Source organism: Gossypium arboreum, chromosome 2 (assembly GCF_025698485.1).
Source record: "Gossypium arboreum isolate Shixiya-1 chromosome 2, ASM2569848v2, whole genome shotgun sequence".
In the NCBI taxonomy this organism is placed as follows: domain Eukaryota; kingdom Viridiplantae; phylum Streptophyta; class Magnoliopsida; order Malvales; family Malvaceae; genus Gossypium; species Gossypium arboreum.
The window spans coordinates 2509224-2520370 of NC_069071.1; the positions used below are offsets into that span (position 1 = coordinate 2509224).

An 11147-nucleotide genomic window follows, 5' to 3' on the forward strand; every position below is an offset into this window, starting at 1 on the left:
TAAATTAAAATTCATATATAATTTTATTAAGAGAAAGATTATTTTTAAAACCTAACTTTATATATTTCTTTTTAATACAATGAAATTATTGTTTTAATTAAAAATTTTATTATTTTTAAGTGTTTTAGTTTTTTTAGTTAGTTTCACTCCACCCCTAACAGCAAAGTCGATTAAAGAAATTATATTAGAATAGAAACCTAAACAACCCTTTGTGTTGATTGAGGCCACACCTCTAACTGATTATTGGCACCTGTTGTCCCTTATTGCTGCAAAAGAGAATATATATATTATGTGTGTAAATTGAGAATTTTATTCATAACTTGTTATTTTAACTGAATATCAAAGCCACATGGACCGTGTTACTAAAAACCTTTTCAAAAACAAGCAGTACACAAGTAACTATCACAAGGCAGAGATTGTTTAATCATAAATCTTCCTAGCCACAAGGATAAGAGGATACTTTTTCCGTGCAGTGATACCAGGTTTAACACCGAAGTCTATGTCTTCTTTTGTCATCGCAATCGGCATTTCCCAATCGAACTTGTATAGAAGATTAGCAAGGGCAAGTTCCACTACTGCAACTCCCATATGCATTCCAGGACAAGCCCTTCTACCAGCACCAAATGGTATGAGCTCAAAGTGTTGTCCTTTGTAGTCAGTGGGACTACCAATGAACCTTTCAGGATAAAACTCTTCCGGATTTTCCCAAGGTTCAGGGTCCTTTCCTATTGCCCATGTGTTCACATAAACGAAGGTTTTGGCAGGTATATCGTACCCACCTATGTTGCACTTTCGGAGTGTTTCTCGTGGCACTAACAATGGAGCTATTGGTTGCAATCTGAAGGTTTCTTTTACCACAGCTTCTAAGTAAGTCAAATCTCGAGTATCATCTTCATTTACAAAACCTCTTTTCCCGATCAAATTCCTCACTTCCGCTTGATTTTTCTTCAAACACTTTGGATTTTTCATTAGAAAGTTCATGACCCATATTATAGTGGCTGCGGTTGTGTCTGTTCCAGCTATAAACACGTTCTGCAAGAATAACAATGGGTTACAAATATGTACAATGTGTGAAGCGCAAAAGTTAATTAATGATAAAAAGTTTTGAGTAGAGATGAAATGACCATAAGAACAGCTTTTATCTGATCGATAGTCAGATCAAATGAAAAGTCGTGATCCTTCCATGTTTGTAGTAACACGTCGAGTATGTCCTCTTGTTGCGGTTTTAGCCTATTTGGATCAAGATGTTCATCAATGAGTTGTTGATAAAAAGTATCATGTTCTTTGAATGTTTTTTCAAGACGACTATGCAATCCAGTGAATCTATCGAGCCAACCCATTTAAGGAAAGAAGTCAGAAAAACTGAAGCTTGAGAATAAGGCTTGACTTTCATTAAGCAGTTCATGGAATCTGCTTCTTTCTGCTTCTTCTTCGTCATACCTCTTGCCGAAGGCTATTCTACAAATTACTGTACTGGAAAGGCACGTTATTGCTTCACTCAAGTTGACAGGTTTAGAATCAACAGATAATTTGGATATTTTTTCAATCAAGTGAGCAACTTCATCTTCTCGGATGGGACGATACTGTTGCACTCTACTAAAGAGATGTACAGCACATATTTTCCTCATCTCCCTCCAGTAGTCATTATACGGTGAAAAAGCCAAATCCGAGGAATTGTAAGATAATTTATGACTACAACGTCGATAAGGTCTACTGCAGAAGTCAAGGTCATGGGTTTTCATAACCTCTTTAGCCATTTATGCTGAAGAAACTACAAGGATTGGCTCAAACCCAAATCGCAAGTACACGAGAGAACCATACTTATGAGAGAGTTTGCTAAGAAAAATATGAGGGGCTGAGTTATCAAACAACTGCATATGTAAGTGACCAATCAAAGGAAGAGAAGGAGGGCTAGGGGGAAGACGATTAGAATTGCCATGTTTTAGGAGAATGAACAGGAACAAGGAGCGTGGTAGAAGAAAGACCAGAAACACTACTATTGCCATTCTATTCTACTCAATGAATCTGTCAGAAAGTTGGGAGGGATGCTCCCTGTTGAAGTCAAACCGACTTTCAAAGTCGGTATAAAATTGAAGCTAAGAGTTTCTATTCAATTTGGCCTGCAACTCTACAAAACGTGGCTTTAAAATTGATTGCAAAGTGGCCTGCAACTTTACAAATTGGCCTGCAACTCAAAGAATAAACATTATCAGTACATGCTTACTGGAAGTTTCATGATATATTTAAAGGATAAGTAATCATTAATGTGGTAAACTGTGTTTATATATGTATATTTCGTATATTAATGTGTGTGCTGAAAGTGAAAAAAAAAATTGTGTGAGAGATAGAAAACTAGCTGTAGTTAATTAAGAGAGAGGAAAAGTTTGTATTTCTATTGTGTAATTTTGTACTGTGTAATAAAATTATTATTTCAGCAATTAATTCTCAATTACGTTTTCAACACGTGGTATGAGAGTTAAATTCGTATTCGTGTCAAAATGGTAAATATTATAATTAGGTTACTAAATTCTTATTTAAATAAAATACGATAAAAATAAAATAAAAGTAAAATCCATATAGAACTAGACTTCTTTTATTTTATTTTAGAATAAGGTTTTAAATCTTATTAAACTCTATCTATTTTATATTGATTAGGATAAGGTGTTTCAATCCTACTAGAATATGGCTTTGCAAGCCTATAAATAGACATAGTCTATTCCTCTTGTATTTGATTCAAATTTTTCGACATAGTGAATTTTCTTCTCCTCTGCCCGTGGTTTTTTCCCGAAAGGGTTTCCACGTAAAATTTGTGTGTTCTTTATTTTATTTATTTTATTTTATTTTATTTTTCACAAATTGGTATCCGAGCTTCCGGGTTATTCATCTCGATCACGGTAATGGCGTCTTTGAAGTATGAAATTCCGCTGTTGGATCGCAACACCAGATTTGCGTTGTGGCAAATTAAGATGCAAGCGCTTCTTGCAGATGGATCTGGAGGATGCCCCGCTAGGATAGATAAGATGCCTTCGACATTAATGATGAAGAGAAGAAGCGTAAGGATCGAAAGGCATTAACACAATTACATCCGCATTTGTCCAATGAAATTTTGCAGGATGTGATGAAAGAGAAACTGCCGCCACGCATTATGGAAGAGGCTAGAACAAATATGTATGTCGAAAACTCTAACAAGCAAGTTGCATATGAAGCGGCGTCTTTATGCTCATCGTTTGGAGGAAGGTGCGTCAGACACGAACACTTAATGTTGTTTAAAGAAATTCTCTCAAACTTGGAGGCCATGGAGGTTCAGTATGATAAGGAAGATCTATGGTTGATTCCACTTTGTTCGTTGCCCCTGTCTTATTCAACCTTTAGAGACATGATTTTATATAGCCGCGAGTCTCTCACAGTTGATGAGGTTTATGATTCTTTAACCTCGTATGATAAGATGAAGCATCTTGTGGTTAAACCCGACTCTCAGGGAGAGGGTCTCATTGTTCGTGGGAGACAAGATCGGAATGCTGATGATGATCGTGGTAGGACACAGGAACGGAATCCTCGTAGTAAATCTAAGGGTAGATCGAAGTCTTCAAACAGATGTAAAACTTGCAACTTCTGCAAGAAGAAAGGGCACATTAAATCTGAGTGCTATAAGCTACAAAATAAGATTAAAAGGGAGGTTGCGAATCAAAGGAAAACAACCGTAAAATTCGGTGAAGTCGATGTTGTAGAAGACTACGCGATGGTGAACTTCTAGTCGCTTCGCCAATGATTCTAAAGTAAGCGAGAGTGGATACTTGATTCAAAGCTACACCTTCCACATGAGTCCCAATCGGGATTGGTTTACAACTTATGAAACAAGATCTCAAGGTGTTGTTTTGATGGGAAATAATGCTTCATGTAAAATCGCGGTGTTGGAACAATTAAAGTTAAGATGTTTGATGGAGTTGTCGAACACTTAGTGACGTGCGGTATGTTCCGAATTGAAAAGAAATTTAAATTCGTTGAGTACTCTTGATTCAAAAGGGCATGATATACAAATTGAAAGTGGGGTTTTAAAGATTTCAAAGGGTCCTTGTTGTGATGAAAGGGCGGAAAAAGATTGCCAAGTTATATGTTTTCTGTGGTTTTATCATATCGGTGATGCAATTGTCGCTTCCTCTTCCTTGTCGATGATGATATTACTAAACTTTGGCATATCGCCTAGGGCATATGAGTGAGAATGGCATGGCGTAATTAAGCAAAGAGGACTTTTAATGGGCAAGGAATTTGCAAACCGAATTTCGTGAGCACCGTGTTTTGGGAAGGAAAGAGAGTTCGATTCACTAGAGGAATCCATAACACGAAGGGAACATTGGAGTATATTCATTCTGATCTGTGGGGGCCATCCAGAGTGCCTTCGAGGGGTGGAGCTAATTATATGCTAACCTTTATTGATGATTTTTCTAGAAAAGTTTGGGCGTTTTTCCTAAAGCAGAAAAGCGATATGTTTTCCGCATTTAAGTCTTGGAAAATTATGATTGAAAAATAGAAGGGAAAACAGATAAAATACCTCCGCACAGACAATGGCTTAGAGTTTTGTTCTGATGAGTTTAATAGATTGTGCAAGTCAGAAGGGATCATGAGACACTTAACAATTCGCCATACTCCACAGCAAAACGGCGTTGCAGAACGAATGAACAGAACGATCATGGAGAAGGTTCGATGTATGTTGTCAAATGCCAACTTACCGAAGACATTTTGGGCAGAAGCGGCCTCTACTGCATGTTTTATGATCAACCGATCTCCATCCGTTGCCATTGAAAAAAAGACTCCACAAGAGGTATGGTCTAGTAATCCTGCTAATTATTCTGATTTAAAGATTTTTGGGTGTCCTGCGTATGCTCATGTTGATAATGGAAAATTGGAACCGAAATCTATTAAATGCATTTTTCTTGGTTATAAAGTTGGTGTAAAAGGGTATAAGTTATGGTGTCCTGAAAATAGAAAAGTTGTGATTAGCAGAGATGTTTTTGATGAAACTGCTATGCTACCTAACTTATCTCTTAAAGACTCTTCCAATAAAGAAAATCAAAAGCAGGTGGAGCATCAGATTAATACAGAGTCAACTCCTCAAGCTAGAACAAAAATTGAGAATAGAGTTGCTTCTTCACCACAATATTCTATCGCCAAAAACAAAACTAGAAGAGAAATTAAACCTCCAAAGAAGTATGCCGAGGTTGATCTAGTTGCTTATGCTTTAAATGTGGCTGAAGATATAGATGCGAATCGAGAGCCATCTAATTATTCTGAGGCGGTTAGCTGTGAAGACTCAGAAAAGTGAATGTTTGCTATGCAAGAAGAGATGGAATCACTCCAAAAAAACAGAACATGGGACCTTGTGAAACTTCCTAAAGGTAAAAAGGTTATTCGTTGTAAATGGGTGTTTAAAAAGAAATAAGGGACTCTAAGAGTTGAAGAACCCAGATATAAAGCAAGGCTTCTTGCAAAGGGTTACAGTCAAATTCCAGGAGTGGACTTCACAGATGTGTTCTCTCCAGTTGTTAAGCATAGTTCGATTCGAGCTTTGCTTGGTATTGTGGCCATGCATGATTTGGAGCTTGAGCAGTTAGATGTAAAAACTGTATTTCTGCACGGAGAACTTGAGGAAGATATTTACATGCAACAACCAGAGGGTTTTATAGTCTCAGAAAAAGAGGACTATGTTTGCTTGCTGAGAAAGTCCCTTTACGGTTTGAAACAGTCACCAAGACAGTGGTACAAGAGGTTTGATTCCTTTATGACTTCTCATGATTTCAAAAGAAGTAGTTTAGACAATTGTGTTTACTTTAAGAAAAACAGTGATGGTTCTTTTGTGTATCTACTTCTTTATGTTGATGACATGTTGATAGCAGCAAAAGATAAATGAGAGATAAGAAAGGTTAAAGCCCAACTAAGTGAAGAATTTGAGATGAAAGATTTAGGACCAGCAAAGAAGATACTTGGTATGGAGATTCTCAGAGATAGAAAAGTAAGCAAATTGTACCTAAGTCAGAAGGGGTACATTGAGAAAGTTCTTTGCAGGTTCAATATGCAGAATGCTAAGCCTGTTAGTACTCCTTTAGCAGCCCATTTCAGACTTTCATCGGCCTTGTCTCCTCAATCAGATGATGAAATTGAGTACATGTCACATGTTCCATACTCTAGTGCAGTGGGATCTCTCATGTATGCTATGGTTTGTTCACGTCCAGATTTATCATATTCAGTCAGTGCAGTTAGCAAATATATGGCAAATCTCGGTAAAGAACATTGGAAAGCAGTTCAGTGGATTTTAAGATACTTACGAGGCACTACTAATGTTTGCTTATAGTTTGGAAGAACTAAAAATGGAGTTATAGGGTATGTTGATGCTGATTTTACTTGAGACCTTGATAGAAGAAGATCTCTCACAGGTTACGTCTTTACAATCGGAGGTTATGCAATTAGTTGGAAAGCCACTTTGCAAACTACAGTCGCTTTGTCTACCAATCGGGTTGAGTACATGGCGATTCTTGAGGCTTGTAAAGAAGCTATTTGGTTGAAGGGACTATTTAGTGAACTCAATGAAGACCTTCAAATCAGCACATGATTTTGTGACAATCAGAGTGCCATCTTTCTTACAAAAGATCAAATGTTTCATGAGAGAACAAAACACATTGATATTCGGTATCATTTTGTTCGTGATATTATTGCTCGTGGTGATATTGTTGTGAGCAAAATTAGTACTCATGAAAATCCTGCAGATATGATGACTAAGTCACTTCCTATAACCAAGTTTGAGCATTGCTTAGACTTGGTTGGTGTTCATTGTTGAAGTTAAACCCTTAAGGAGTTTTATGGAAGAGGTGGAGAACTTGTTTATTGAAAGTTCGCGATGAAGAACTTGTTCATTGAGAATTTGTGTCAATGTGGAGATTGTTAGAATTAAGTGACCCAAATTCTTATTTAAATAAAATACGATGGAAAATAAAAAAAAAGTAAAATCCATATAGAACTAGACTTCTTTTATTTTATTTTAGAATAAGGTTTTTAAATCTTATTAAACTCTATCTATTTTATATTGATTAGGATAAGGTGTTTCAATCCTACTAGAATATGGCTTTGCAAGCCTATAAATAGACATAGTCTATTCCTCTTGTATTTGATTCAAATTTTTCGACATAGTGAATTTTCTTCTCCCCTGCCCGTGGTTTTTTCCCGAAAGGGTTTCCACGTAAAATTTGTGTGTTCTTTATTTTATTTATTTTATTTTATTTTATTTTTCACAGTAAACATTATTCAATTGCAGATCTCAAAATTAATGAAAATAAATTATGGCAATTGAAGCATTCAAATGAAGATTTTAATTGGTTCTCAAGATTGTTGGGACATTGATGAAGAAGGATATGTCGAGCTCGAAAATGCAATTGTCAAAGTGGCTTTGACAAATGAAGAAATAAGAGTATTGAAAGAAACTCGTAAAAAGGATAAGAAAGCGTTATCCTTTATTTTTCAAGGTGTTGATGAATCAACCTTTGAAAATCAAATGCGAAGATGATGCGTCGCGAATTAATTAATTAAAAATTTGACTAAGATAATTACATCTATCAATTAATGGTATAGTTACGGTGAGCAAAGATACTGTTGCCATTAAGACTAACCAGTAGTTACCGTCTTTCTATTATTTAATCGAATAATTCGAGTGATTGATTTAAAAACTAAAATTAACTAAATTATTTAACTAACGAACACGACAAAGAACAAATTAGAAAAACAAACGATTAACAACCAAGAAGCAAACAACTCCCAAGAAAGAATTCAGATAGATTTCATCTGTCACTATCAATTTAAATTACGAAATTTCTTTACCTAGTAACTTGAACCATAGAAATTCCTAGATTATGGTAATACCTTTTTCGAGAATAAGAGCAACTAACTCTAAGTTGATTAATTAAAATTTCTTTCTAATTAAAACTCTTATTATCGTATTAACTCGTGCTATGGATTCCCTTATTATATCTTACTCTAATTCGGTAGATTTATGTCATTCTATTTCTAGGATTGCATGCAACTCCACTCAATTACGCAAGATCTACTCTTAAACAGGGTCTATTCCTCCTCTAATTAAAGCACGTCAAACATAAATCAATAATCTATAAATATTAAACCAAGAATTAAGTACACATAATTGAGAACAAGAAACTAAGAATTTATTGCATAAAATAAAAATCAAACTACAGAATCCATCATAGAGTTCATCTCCCTAGGTATTTAGAAAATTAGTTCATGCTTAAAAATGAAAACATTCAAGAGACAATATAATAGAAAGAAATAAAGAAACTCATGCTAATCTCCTAAGAAATCAAATGGGAATATTCAATATTGACGAAAATCTGCTTCAGAATCGGCTTCAGTGGTATATTTCGAGTTGTTTTCTTAAATATTCTATGACGACCCCCTTGTATCTTCTTATTTTTGTCATATATCTCAGAATGCCCGAAAAACCTAAAAGTCACGATTTTTCGCAGTTCAGTGTGCAAATCCGTGAAATTCATGTTTCTATCTCATTCTTAGGTTTACTCTGAACAGCGAAAAATTGTGATTTTTAGGAGATGGAATGTGTGCGTCTTAGGTCTCCATCTTTCCACCAATGTGCTTACAAGTATGGGGTTCAATTTACACCCCATACCCATACGGGTCACGTACAAAAATTTCGCATCTCTCAAGTATGGTTCGATTAAGGACGACGGAGTAGGGGGTGATTACGATTATACGTCTCTAAAATCCGATCTTCTGACTATATATAAAAAATACAAAATATTAAATTTCAGTATCAAAGAATATATTTATATTAAAATAGATAAAATATAATAAAAACATTCTTACATTTGCAATTGGTCGACCAAAATGTGCTTGTCATCCAAACGTATCAAAGATTTTTCCATTACTAATTTCGAAAAATATGAAATAAATTGTAATATAAACATAATTTTTAAAAAACCTTAATACAATTTTAATAAAAAAAATAGTTGGGAGATGTTAGAGTATGTAAAAGCAAGTTGTTAGTCAATTATCAAAACTGATAATTTGTTATAGGTTGTTAGCAGAGGTTAGCATATCTCTCTTGTGTATATAAACCTCACTCATGTACTCATTCAAACAGATTAACAATACAGAAATATACTTCAATCAAATTCTCTTTAATTCTCTTAATTCTTTCATTTAGTTTGTTCATAGAGATACTAACATGGTATTAGTCGCCTAGTCTTGGTATCTGCTTCCATATCATGGCGCCTTCTGATGATTCTACCTCTGCCAATCTCACGAATCAGTCCTTCTCTAGTGCTCTAATTCATTCTTTTCCTCGTCATGACACCATCAAACTTACCGAGGGAAATTTTATTCAGTGGCAGCATCATATTTGACTGATCATCGACGGGTATGAGCTGCAAGGGTTCCTAGAAGGTACAATCTTTGCTCTACCTCGGTTCATTGAGTCTTCTGAAGGTACACTCACTCTAAATCCAGAGGCCTCTGCATTTAATCAACAAGATAAGTTGTTAGCTTATTGGCTCCTCTCTACAATCAGTTCTTCTCCCCTGTCATATTTTACCTCTGCTAAATCTTCATGTGACATATGAAGTACAGCAAATCGATTTTTCGTTGCCTCTACTGGTGCAAAAATCTCTAGGATCAAACATGAACTTCACTCTATGAATAAGGTATTTTAACTGTTAAGGAGTATATCTCTAACATACAAACTATTTGTGACTTACTTGCAGCATCTGGATCGGAGGTAACCGAGACCGAAAAATTGAAAGTTGTTTTGACTGGACTTTCGTCCGATTTTAATGCAGTTTTAACATTGGCTTCCTTCTCGACAGAGCCCCTGCTATTTCAACATTTTTATGTTATTCTGGAATTTGAAAGTAGGTAGATCCGAGCGACGCGTGAAGTTCCGATCCAAGTACATCTAGTCGAAACACCAGTGGTTGCTGCAGTGAGTGACTCCGTTTGCACGATACGCGTGAGGGGGCAATCAATGATAGGTTCGTGAGGACGAGAATTTTGGCCACAAACTCAATGCCAAATCTATAGTGGGTTCGGGCATGTGGTGCAGCATTGCTACTATCATTTCAACCGCGATTATTGCGGCCCAAACATCTTCACCTCTACCCAATTTTCTTCTCCTGCTGATGGCCAACGTGCAGGGCTCTTTAGACTTGGTGGTTACTCGTGGGGTGGCTGGCCGCCTTTTGAAAATCGGCCTTATCAGTCGCAACTGAGAGATGATGCTTTTGGGTATTATTTTTACCCTACTGAAGGTTATGGTATGGGACTTCATGATGGTGTCCCAAATGATTGTTTTGGGTCTAGTGGTGGCCCAACGAATGGATATGGTCCATACACTAGACCATGGTTTGGACGTGAAATACCGCGTGGGCCAGGGCGTGACGTGGGCTGTTCTGGGTCGTCTGCTACTATAGTGCCTAGGTCAAGTGCAGCAGGCCCGTCGCTTGTCCAAGGAAGTGGCCAGTTTGCTGGGCCAATTGCAGGCCAATCTCGTGGGCTACATGCTGTCCAGAATTTTGGGCAGTCCAATGGGCAGTCTAATAGGTAGGAAAATGCTAGTTATAAATTTGGGCCTATAGCAAATTGTATTGAAGGTTCTATGCAAAATAATCTCCTGAAGTTTCATGGTGAACCAAACCACGAGCTCGTGTCTTTGATTTTGATTCCTCTCAGTGTGTTGGGCTACCCAGAATTCTTGATTTTCACGCATTAGATTTTTCATATGCTACGCAATATGATTCTAACTTTGATAACTCTAACTCATATGTTCATGTGCCAGTAGGAACATCTTCGTAGTATCCAGACTCCGGGGCCACTCATCATGTTTGTCAGAATGTGTCCAGATTAAATGCCTCCACTCCGTATATAGGTATTTCCTCTATTTTAACGGGCAATGGGGCTCCCACTAAAATTTCTTCCATTGGGAATACTATTTTACCAACCGTGAAGAAATTATTACATCTGTCTAATATCTTGTGTGTACCAAGCATTCAGAAAAATCTCATGTCTGTTTCTCAATTTGCCACTGACAACAATGTATATTTTGAATTTCACCCTGATCATTGTGTTGTGAAGGACAT

The 11147-nt window shown here is 36.4% G+C and overlaps 1 pseudogene; it reads right to left on the reverse strand.

The window, feature by feature from the left end:
• Positions 1 to 287: 287 nt before the first annotated feature.
• On the reverse strand, positions 288 to 2051 carry LOC108472872 (cytochrome P450 83B1-like; annotated as a pseudogene).
• Between the last annotated feature and the right edge of the window lie 9096 nt (positions 2052 to 11147).